This window comes from Sciurus carolinensis, unplaced genomic scaffold (assembly GCF_902686445.1).
Source record: "Sciurus carolinensis unplaced genomic scaffold, mSciCar1.2, whole genome shotgun sequence".
Lineage (NCBI taxonomy): Eukaryota > Metazoa > Chordata > Mammalia > Rodentia > Sciuridae > Sciurus > Sciurus carolinensis.
The window spans coordinates 1,131,376-1,142,936 of NW_025920154.1; the positions used below are offsets into that span (position 1 = coordinate 1,131,376).

General features: G+C 37.0%; 1 pseudogene; it reads left to right on the forward strand.

Annotated features, from left to right (window-relative positions):
• Nucleotides 1-276: 276 nt before the first annotated feature.
• On the forward strand, nt 277-1,256 carry LOC124974571 (suppressor of tumorigenicity 7 protein-like; annotated as a pseudogene).
• Nucleotides 1,257-11,561: the final 10,305 nt, after the last annotated feature.

Below are 11,561 nucleotides of genomic sequence, written 5' to 3' on the forward strand. Positions count from 1 at the left end.
ATATATCTATCTTCACCACTGTGAGTATTTGAGAAGGACTATACATTTTTCATTATCACATTTTGTGTCAAAGAAGTAAGGGAAACAGGGAGGAAGAAAAACAATACATGAAGAGTATAGAGCCTCAAGGAGAAGAATAATGAGAGATGATGTGGGCGGAGTCTTCATTAACATTTTGGTTTTCCTGGCAGCGGCGGCAGTGCCAGTGGCGCCTGGAGGCCGGTGAATCATCCCGCAGACACCGAGAGCCGCAGCCGCAGAGAGCAGGGCTGAACAATGGTGGAAGCGGCCACGGGCTTTCTGGAGCAGCTCAAGTCCTGCATACTTTGGTCCTGGACTTACCTATGGACCGCCTGGTTCTTCCTCATGCTCTTTCTGGTCTACATGCTGCGGGTGCCCTCGAAAATCAAGGACAGCTTGAGCACAGTGAGCATGGTTTTGAACACATTAACACTGAAGTTCTACGTGGCCCTGACTGTCACTTCATCACTAATATCAGGGCTTATTTTGATATTTGAATGGTGGTATTTTCGCAAATATGGAACATCCTTCATTGAACAAGTCTCAGTAAGCCACTTGCGCCCCCTTCTGGGAGGGCTTGACAACAACTCCTCCAACAATTCTAGCTCCAACAATGGGGACTCAGATTCCCACAGGCAGAGTGTCTCAGAATGCAAAGTACGGAGAAATCCACTAAATTTATTTAGAGGTGCTTAATAAAATCGGTACACCCGGGTGACAGGACGAGAGCCTCTAACATACTATGACATAAATCTTTCTGCCCAAGAACATCAGACGTTCTTTACCTGTGATTCGGACCATCTGCATTCTGCAGATGCAATAATGCAGAAAGCCTGGAGAGAGAGAAACCCCCAAGCTAGGATTTCTGCAGGTCATGAAGCCTTGGAGATAAATGAGTGTGCAACTGCTTATATTTTCTTGACTGAAAAAGAACCATTGCAGAAGCAGAAAAACTGTTTAAGCAGGTCCTGAAGGCTGGAGATGGCTATTACCAGCGTTCTCAGCAGCTACAGCATCATGGATCCCAGTAGGAAGCCCAACATAGACAAGACACCAATGTTTTGGTCTACATCACAAGAAGGCTAGCGATGTGTGCCAGAAGGCTTGGGAGGACCAGAGAAGCAGTGAAAATGATGTGTGATGTGAGTTTGAATTTGTGTTTGTGGTCAGTGATGGCACACATGGCTGAGAGCTGTAGGAGCCTAGTGAATGGGCCCAGAAGACACAACCAGTGATGGTGTGGAGGTCCCTGTGTGCCTGGGCCATCTCCCGACTGACTGGACGAATGACCTCAGACAAGTCACTCCACTTCTTTGCCATGTCTTCCTCATCTGTAAGATAACAATAATGGTCCTCAAAAGAACTTAAAATTACTGTAGGAATCAAATGAGATAATCTGTGCAAAACTTTTAATGTAGTGACTGGCACATTAAAAAAATCAGTAGCTGTCCCTATTAAAAATCCTTTAGGTCTACAGCTGGCAAGCAGTAAGAGATCAGCCATTTTAACTAACTAACTAACTCTTTCTGTGTGGTGTTGAGGAAGATATATGGGTCAAAAGCCAAGCTTTTTATTGGCTTTGTGAGCCAGGGCAATTTATGCACCTTTTATGGGATTTTTATTTGGTCTTCAATAAATTGGGGATAATGAGCCTGATCTAAAAGAGCAATTGATGGGGAGAATTGAATAAGATAAAGTGAAAACACCTGGAATATAATAGGCATACTTAAAATATTTTCCTGATTTTTTTCCTCAATTTTATAAGCTGTTATAAAATTTACTTGCCTGTTTGCCTGATGGACATTTCAGGATAATTCTCATACCCTTAAAGTTAGTAAAATTATGAGGAAGTCATTGGGTAGTCATTTCAAGCATTTTTCTAAATTCTTGAGAATCAGGGCTCTTTATTAATTGCAGTCAATGTAAGACTATGCAAACTAGTGAGCCTTTTCTCAGCTTGTCTCTGGAAGGGCACTTTCTCATGTGGAGGAGGAAGCTTGTGCTCAAGGCCCTCCTCAGTCATTTTTACAAGTTACAGCATAATGTGAAGGCCCAGGTGAGAACCATGCTTGGGTCTGCCCACTCCTTTGAGCATCAGTGTCAACTCCAAATCTGAGGGAAGCATCAAGAGGAGGAAGATTCTGAAGATGATATATACTCATCCAGAATTAAAGTCCTTTGATTGAAGAGAGAATTTAAAGAATGTTATATAGTATAAGAACTAATTTCAAGAAAAGGAGATTTCTACAAATATAAACTTGCTCTCAAAGTGAAATCCGTTGATATATCCATCCTTTGATATAGCTAAGAAACTGTGCTAGTCATTTTGACTTTGAAGTAACTGGGAACTTTGTGATGGATGGGATATTTCTCCATCTCTGTCTCAATCTTGTGCAACCACAATCCACCTTTAAAAAGATGTTTTATTTTTATTGCCTCTTTTTAACCTTATTAAACTGGAACAGCAGGCATACATGGAGGATCAAATTTTTGTAATTTTATTTGTGATATTCTTAAACAAGTTCAGAGGAAAACCAAGTTCTGATTGTTTTAATTTCAATTATTTCTCTCAGTCTCATTCTGCTTATCATTTTCAGTATATACATATAAAATTTCATGATTAAAATTAATATATATACACCTACCACATATATTCTATGTTTTGTTTTTTGTTTAACATAACTTTATAATTCTGTTTATTGACCTAGCCCATATATGGGTTTTGGGAGAAATTCCAAGATGCAGTGGAAGAAACACTGGGCAGAGAGTCAAAAAACCTGGATATGAATCTCAGCTTTGCTTTTTATTGGCTTTGCGAGCCAGGGCAATTTATGCACCTTTTGTGGGATTTTTATTTGGTCTTCAATAAATTGGGGATAATGAGCCTGATCTAAAAGAGCAATTGATGGGGAGAATTGAATAAGATAAAGTGAAAACACCTGGAATATAATAGGCATACTTAAAATATTTTCCTGATTTTTTCCCTCAATTTTATAAGCTGTTATATAATTTACTCGCCTGTTTGCCTGATGAACATTTCAGGATAATTCTCATACCTTTATCCTTTTAATTAAAAAATGAAAACATTGTAAAAAAATTTTTTTTTTGGTTTTCCTATATCCATAGTGTTCCACCTGGAGAAAATCTGGGAAAAGGGTAAATTTAGGGTTAGGTAGTTGAAATTAGTGGGTGAGAGATAAGTAGATGGAATAAGTCAGATATAGTTCCATATAATCTTTTGAGCATTCCACATTTATTTACATTGCTTTGAAATCTGATACCTATCCTTGCAGAAAACACTGGTATATAATATTTTCAATACATTCTCTGTAGGCTTTATGCATACTCTGAGACTCTCCCCAAATCCTTGACAGAAAATACATTTTCAATTAAGAAAATGAGTTAATTTTATGCAAAGTTATCAACCAGTAGAATCATAGTGTTAAACAAAATGCCATTCTATGGTAAAGATATTTTTTCTTTTCAAAGTACTGTATTAACTGGACATGTTGACATATGCCTATAATTCCAAAAACTAAGGAGACAGAGGCAGGAGGGTCATTCAAGCTGAGTAGTTTGAGGTAAGCCTAGGCAACATAGTGAGACCCTATCTCTAAAAAATAAACAAAAATCAAAGTAAAATATTGTGTATTTAGAATGGTCTACAAATCTTGAGTGCCAGATAACATTTTTGAAGCCTTCTATTCTCATATAATTGTAGTAATATCTGTGATATTGCCTTAGTCTTCTGGGGCTGTTATAACATAATACCACAGACTGGATGGTGGACAAACCACACACATTTATTTCTCACACTTCTAGGGGCTGGAAAGTTCAAAATTAAGGCACTGTCTGATCTAATTCCTAGGGAAGATTCATGGTCTCCTCCTAGATGTTACCTTCTTGCTGTGTTCTCACCTGTTGGAGAGGGGAAGGGAGATCTCTGGGGTCTTTTTTAAAAGGGCACTAATCCCATTTATGAGGGCTCCATGTTCATGACCTAATGGTCTGCCTAAGTCCTCACCTCCAGATACCGTCACCTTGGTCATGAGGTTTCAACATAAGAATCCTAGCAAATATTGACTTTGTTTATTTACCCTGGGTTACCATATGTAGAAAGTCTAGCACATGAGTGTGGGGAGTTACTTAGATCATCTTAGAAGAGCTCTCCATATTGATCTTTCCTTTCTTTAATTAAAAAATAATCATGGTAGTATGAGTACTTAGCATGTAGATGCCTTAAGTTTGATTCCCACCACACATACACAAATTACATCTCCATTTCACATTTTTTATACTTCTAAAAAATTATTTATTTATTTTTTATTTTTTACAGACTATATTTTGATTCATTGTACACAAATGGGGTATATCATTTCATTTCTACGGTTATACACAATGTAGATTCATACCATTCATGTGATCATACATGTACATTAGGGTAATGATGTCTGTCTTATTTCATGATTTTTCATACCCCTCATTTCCTTCTACATAATCTAAATTTTCTTCATTCTTCTCTCACTCCTCGTCCACCCACATTATATGTCATCATCCACTTATCCCGGAAAACATTCAGTCTTTGGTTTTTTGGGATTGGTTTATTTCACTTAGCATGATATTCTCCAATCCTATACATTTATTTGCAGATGCCATAATATTATTCTTCTTTATGGCTGAATAATATTCCATTGTTATAAATACCACAGTTTCTTTATCCATTCATCTGTTGAAGGGCATCTAGGTTGGTTCGACAATCTAGCTATTGTGAATTGATGTGGCTGTGTTACTGTGGTATGCTAATTTTAAGTCCTTTGGGTATAAACCAGAGTGGGATAACTGGGTCAAAAGGTGGGTCCATTCCAAGTTTTCTGAGGATTTTTCACACTGCTTTCCAGAGTGGCTGCACCAATTTGCAACTCCACCAGCAATGTACAAGTGTGCCTTTCCCCCCACATCCACACCAACATCTATTATTGTTTGTGTTCTTGATAATAGCCATTCTGATTGGAGTAAGATATTAAAACAACTCTAAGATTTCCACTTCACTCTTAAGGGGCTAAAGTTGCAGAATTTTATATGAAGGAAAAATCAGGAGAACTTTTTAACCTTCTTCTAGTGGTCTACAGATGTGAGAACACATTTTGTGAGCTATGTCATTAACATAGAACAAATGTGTGTCTTTTCACAACGTCAGAATTTATTGAATAACAATAAATTTATAAGTCTTTAAACTACTTTTCACCAGTGGCAGTTGTCTGAATACTCACCTGTCACTTTATAGTCATAAACCTGGTTATCACAAGTTCTTTCATTCCAATCCTAATATCTAATATGTATAACACTCAAATCACACATCATAATTCACACAATGATGTATAAGTATGTCAGAAATAATAAACAAGGACTGTGGCAGCTATAGGGTTATAGGATTCTGAGCCAAGAGTACAGAGTGAGATATGAATTCAGAGTTACAGATCACCTGTAGGTAGTCAGATTAGAATTTTAATGAACGATTTCTATGGAGTTGTCAAAAGAGAGGGTCCAGACAGCAGTTTCAGTTTCTGAATATCAGCTTGGAGTTTTAGTTTGGAGTGCCAGCTTTGAGTGGGCAGTGCATAGTCATCCTGGGGAGGATAAACTGCACTACTGAAACCTATGGTGACAGGAAATCAGAGGTTCATTGCCGTGGTGATTTTCCTGGGCAAGGCTTGTAATTAGTGATCAGGGGTTGGGTCATGAAACATCTCCTTTCATGGGTCTTAGGTGGTAAAGTTACATCTGGTGAGGTTGATAAGCTCCCATGTCTGGTGTTCCTGATATGATTTTGGTGTCTAGGTACTCCCTGATTCAGTTCAATAAGTAGGCACATAAAAGTTATATTTCAGTTTGTGCTTTATGCTGGGGCTGTACAGATGATAGTAGCTTATATGTACAAATAAGGTCATTCTACCTTGGCACTTACACTTAAAATGGAGTAATTCATGGAAAACTACTGCTTTATAAAGTGGAGTAAGTCAGATTTAGGAGTAGTGCAAAAACTGCTATTCTATACATCATGAAGTAACTGAGAGCAGATCACAGTCTGCTCTCTACATGCATGAGAAGATGGAGGTGTAAATCTTGAGCAAATGGTTTTTGTGTCTAACAAGTTTTGGTGAAGTGGGCTTCTAAGGAAATGTGATTGATGAAGATTTGCAATTCATTATAACATCCTTTAAGTAGACTCTAGAATAGCAAAATATTATATTAATAGCTAAAGTTCTATCACACTTGCTTTCAATGGTTCAATTTCCAGTGAAACTGTTATTTAATATCACAGGTATTATAGACTCTAGAGCAACTATGAAAATTCTAGAAGGAGCCATTTGGATCACAGTGTGTCTCTTTCCTTACACTGATACGCACCCCTATTGTTTAGGTCATGCATCATCAGAGATTTTCCTGTAAAGGGAGAGAGTAAATTAGGCTTCGTGACCATAAGGTCATATTGACAAGAAGGTCATATTGGCAGCCACAGCCAATATGAAAATGAATTGCATGGCTGTACTGCAATATCATTTTATTTACCAAAACAGGCAATAAGGGATGGGGTTGTAGCTCAGTAGTAGAGTGCTTGCCTAACACATATTAGACACTGGGTTCAGTCCTCAGCACCACATTGAAAAAAAAAAAAAACATAAATGAAGGCACTATAGGCAGCTAGCCCTCAGGCCATAGATTGCTGACCCCTGGTTTGGAAAAAGGAATTATGGACTGTTATTCTAAAAAAATGATGTCTATATATTTGAAATGAAATAATGATACACACACACACACACACACACACACACACACACACACAAACTCACATGGGCCTGAATCACCTGTGGTCCACTGTGATATTCTGGTTTTTCCTCTGAGTGCTGGTTATACAGGGATTTTAACTTTGCCAAAATTCAACAAGCTGGGTACTATAATTTGTACATATTTCTACATGTATGTTATTTTTTATTTATTTTTATTGTTTCCCAGTGCTGGGGATTGAATTCAGGGTCTTGTGTGTGTTACAAGAACTCTACCACGGAGTTATACCAGTAGTCCCTGTATGCTATATTTTAATACACAGTTTTAAAACATCCTAATACTGCTCTATCTTTCTTTCTCTCTCTATACTTCCAAACATTTCTATGTGACTGATTGTACCCACACCCAAAGTTATTTTCTTGATATAGTTTTTATCTCCTTTGTGTGGGTGGGTATGCATGTATATACATGTGTTTGGTAATCAATATCAGAACCTCTTGCATATTTCTACTCCCAACCCATAGGCATGGTTCTTAAGCCGGTTTCATTTCTTAGCTCATTTGCATCTAGGCTGAATTTGAAACCCCTACATAATTATTCCTGTTATCCACTGAGAGATATTCCAAAGAGTAGCTTTCTTTCTGATTCTTCCATTTCATCAGAAATTTCACAACTGCCCACTTTCCCACTCACTCTCAAAAGGTTCTTAGCATCTTTTTCTCTCCTAGGACTTTCTGTGAAGGTACCAAGCCAAGCGAGGACTCCCTAATGCTTCATCCCTTTCAAGCAAAATGACAGGATGTGAAAACCTATGTTCTTGCTCTTGAGGAATTTCAAAGTGGCCAGTGGACTAGAGTATGGATTTCAGATGAAAATAAATCATCCCAATTTTATTTTCAGAAGAAAGGAGGCTGGGGAGATGGCTCAGCTGATAGAGTGCTTGCCTTGCAAGCACAAGACCCGAGTTTGATCCCCAGTACCACAAAAAAAAAAAAAAAGGAGATTTTTAATGTCATGCATTGAATACAATCCTGAGATTATTTACCATTTTAAACTTCTCTTATTGGATTCTGAGCACTTTCTATGTATGCATTAGCTGTAAGAGCAGATTTTGTATTCATTTTTCCAGAAATGCCTGTTAATATTTTTAGAATTTGGAAAAGAAGATTATAGTGTTTTTGTATTAGTAACTTTTTTTTTTGATGCTGTAAATTTAACCCAGAGCCTCATGAATGCACAGGCAGGAACTTTACACTGAACTCCACCTTCAGGTCTTTTAAAATTTTATTTCAAGACAGGGTCTCACTGAGTTGCCCAGGCTTGCCTCAAACTTGGGATCCTCCTGCCTCAGCCTCCTGAGTAACTGAGATTACAGGCCTGAACCATCATGCCCACGTCATAGTCACCTTTCAGAAAACAAAAAGCTTGTACCAAGATCCTAAAAAGTATGTGCAACATTTATTTCCAAAATTGTTTTCCAGGGACTTATCCCAAGGAAGTCAGTTGTTCAAAGAAGCATATGAAGTCATGTTGGTCAAAGATTGCTATGAGATAAATAAGTTAGAATTATTATAAATAATAATTTAGCCTCAAACTCCTGGGTCAGGTGATGACATTCAGCACTGTGCCTGACTAAATTGAGTTCTATTTAATAAACTAGGGTCTATTCCTAAATCAAATGACTGAAGCAACCAGTCAAAATAGGGTGTGCTACTATGACTACTGATGGTAATATATATTGATGTTATATTTTCTCATCAGTTAGGACTCTAGATTTTCTTACCTCCAAACCCACACCAAATAGTTTTAATCAAAATAGATCCATTCAAAGGGGCTGGGAGTTGTAGCTCAGTGATAAAACATGTGCTTAGCATGTTTGAGACCCTAGGCTCAAACATTGTTGTTGTTGTTACAGCAACAACAGTAACAACAATAACTCTCTATATGTGTGTATATATATTATATATATATATATATATATTTATAATCTCACATAATTGAAAAGCATAGGCATCAATGTAGGAGTAAGTGTAGGCAGAGATGTAGCAGGAATCTGGATTTGATTTCTCTCTCTGTCTTGGAGAGCTGCTCTTGTTGGCATTAGTGCTATCCCCAGTGCATTCTATGTGCAGCATATGCTGTACATCTGGACTTTCATCTTACAAACTCAATGCCCAAAGAAAGACAGCATCTTCTTTCCAATTATGTCAACAAGAGCCTTGAGTCAATTTCACATTGGTTGAAACTTGGATTTTATTCCCATTCCTGAAATGATTATTGTGTCTAGAGATGGGGTAAGACATGGGTTATATGCCTGGAATGAGCTGGAGGTAGGGTTAGAACAACAAAGACTGATATTCCAGTAGGAATATCAGAGTGCTGCTATCAAAAGAGGAAATGAGGTTTGGGCAGGCAAAACCAACCAACCAAAATAATCCTTCCCCAAACCAGATATCTACTAAAATACCAAGTAAAATAAATATTAGTCATTATCAAAGGACGAGAGATACCAATAGAGAAAAATTGTAAACCCCTAGGACATGGTCTTTGGCCACTTTCAAGAATATTTGGTGCAAGAATCTGGGGGTACATGGATGATGAGGCCCATACACATGCACACACTATTCTGGATATTTTCCATTCTCTCCTCCAGATCACTCTTCACTTCTCCCATTTGTTCTGTTAACATCAGTGGCCCTCTTTGCCTTTGACTTCCACTTGATTTTGAGGAGCTAGAAAAAGGGAGGATGGGGATTTCTGAATACTTTTTTTTTTAAAATATTTTTTGTAGTTGTCACTGGATCTTTTATTTTTTTTTAAATTTATTTATATGTGGTGCTAAGTATTGAACCCAGGGCCTCACATATGCCAGGCAAGTGCTCTACCACTGAGTCACAACCCCAGCCCCCTGAGTACTTATTCATACCACTTTCTTGGGTGACTACTTCAGAGATTCTGTATCCAGTCTTAATATTACATCTATTTGACAGCTCTCCCAATGACTCTGGATTCCTCCCTCTTTCTCTCTTTCTTCAGGATAATTTCTTCTCACTTACACATTGAGGGCTAAGAGTATATGGAGGCCTTGCTATTATTAGACTTAAGGAATTTCACTAATTATTATGCTTTCTCCACAGTCCATTGACAACTTTGAAAATATTTTTGCTAAACTCACCTCAAATTAGTTATTTTGGAAATGTTACTCTTCCTATCAGTACCCTGACAGTGAGTATGACAAATATGAGTATTTGGTATCTCTAGATGATTGGGTTGCACATGATAATTATTTTTTTTCTCTTATTTACATTTCTAAGATTTTTCCATGGGAACATATTATTTCTTATTTTAATTTATTATGTACAAATATAAATATATAGATGAGCTAGTGGACTAATTACTTGAAGAATGATTCCATGTCAAGTTCTATGTGCAGCCTGAAACAAATTTCTTACTAATGTTTTAGTAATATAATAATTAAATGAAAGTAAATGTTTTAGCATATGTAATTTAGCTCAGTTGTAGACCATCCCTGGGTTCAATCCTCAATACCACCAAGTTATTTTTTCAGTTCATAGAATATACTGAATTCTATATACTGTACAGTCCCATACCAGAGAGATCACTTGGGAGTTCTCTTCTTGCATTAACTTTCCATGGTATTTTGGTCCTTGAGATATCTAGAAAATCAGTCTTAGGTCTCTAAAATTTCTTTCCATCCTACTTCTTCCATGATTTTGTAAATTTAAATCAGTCTTAAATTTGATGGATTGCTGTAGCAAGTGCTCTTTGTTCAAAAGGGTGGGAGGGTAGAAGATATATCATAAAACAGTTTTCTGCTTAATCATGGTCTGTATTTTTCAGATTCAGTTTTTAAAGTTTTGACTTAATGAATATCAGAGTTTTACTTGGTGGAGCAGGAAGTAACATCAGCTGAAAGTTAGACTGTTGATGAATGAGACTAATTTGCTGACTAAAATTATTGTTCTTAATCTAGCTCTGTTTGTGTCAAAACAACAGTTCTCCAAAGATATCTGTTTCCTAACCCAGGGATTCTATGTATATATTGTTACATGGCGAGGGAGAGTAAGACTAGATAGAACTAAGTGTGCTAACTACCTGGTCTTATAACATTAAAATATTCCTGTATTATGTGTTTGGGTTCAATATAATCACAAGAATATTTTAAAGTGAAAGTAGGAGAAAAGCTAGAACCAGAGAGAACATTATAAGAAAGATCTTAGTGATCTTTTTCTGACTTTGAAGATGGATTGTATGAGCCAAAGAATAAGGCAACCTCTAGAATCTGGAAAAGATAAGAAAACAAATTTTTCTCTGGAGCTTTGAAAAAAAAATTCAACCTTGCTCCATTTTTTTTTTTTAGTCCAGTGAAATCCATTTCATACCTTTGTCCTCCAGAACTCTAAAATAATACATTTGTGATGTTTTAAGGTCCTTGTTAGACTAGTAGTATGCAACTCACACTTTACTCTTATGAGACTAATCTTAATGATGCTACTCTTATGAGACTGGGAAAAAATGGTGTTAAAATTTTGGGAAGAGCATATTGGCATTGAAGTTAACAGCTTTGGCTTTGGAGACACTCAGTTTCTGATGCTGTTTTCTTTTTTTTTTTTTTCACTTATGGAATAATGTCAAATTTAAGAATCATGAGACGTTTCAAGATGGCGGACTAGAGGGTGGCTGCATTTCATGTTGCTCCAGGACTTAGGATTCAAGAACAGGAGATATTGAGA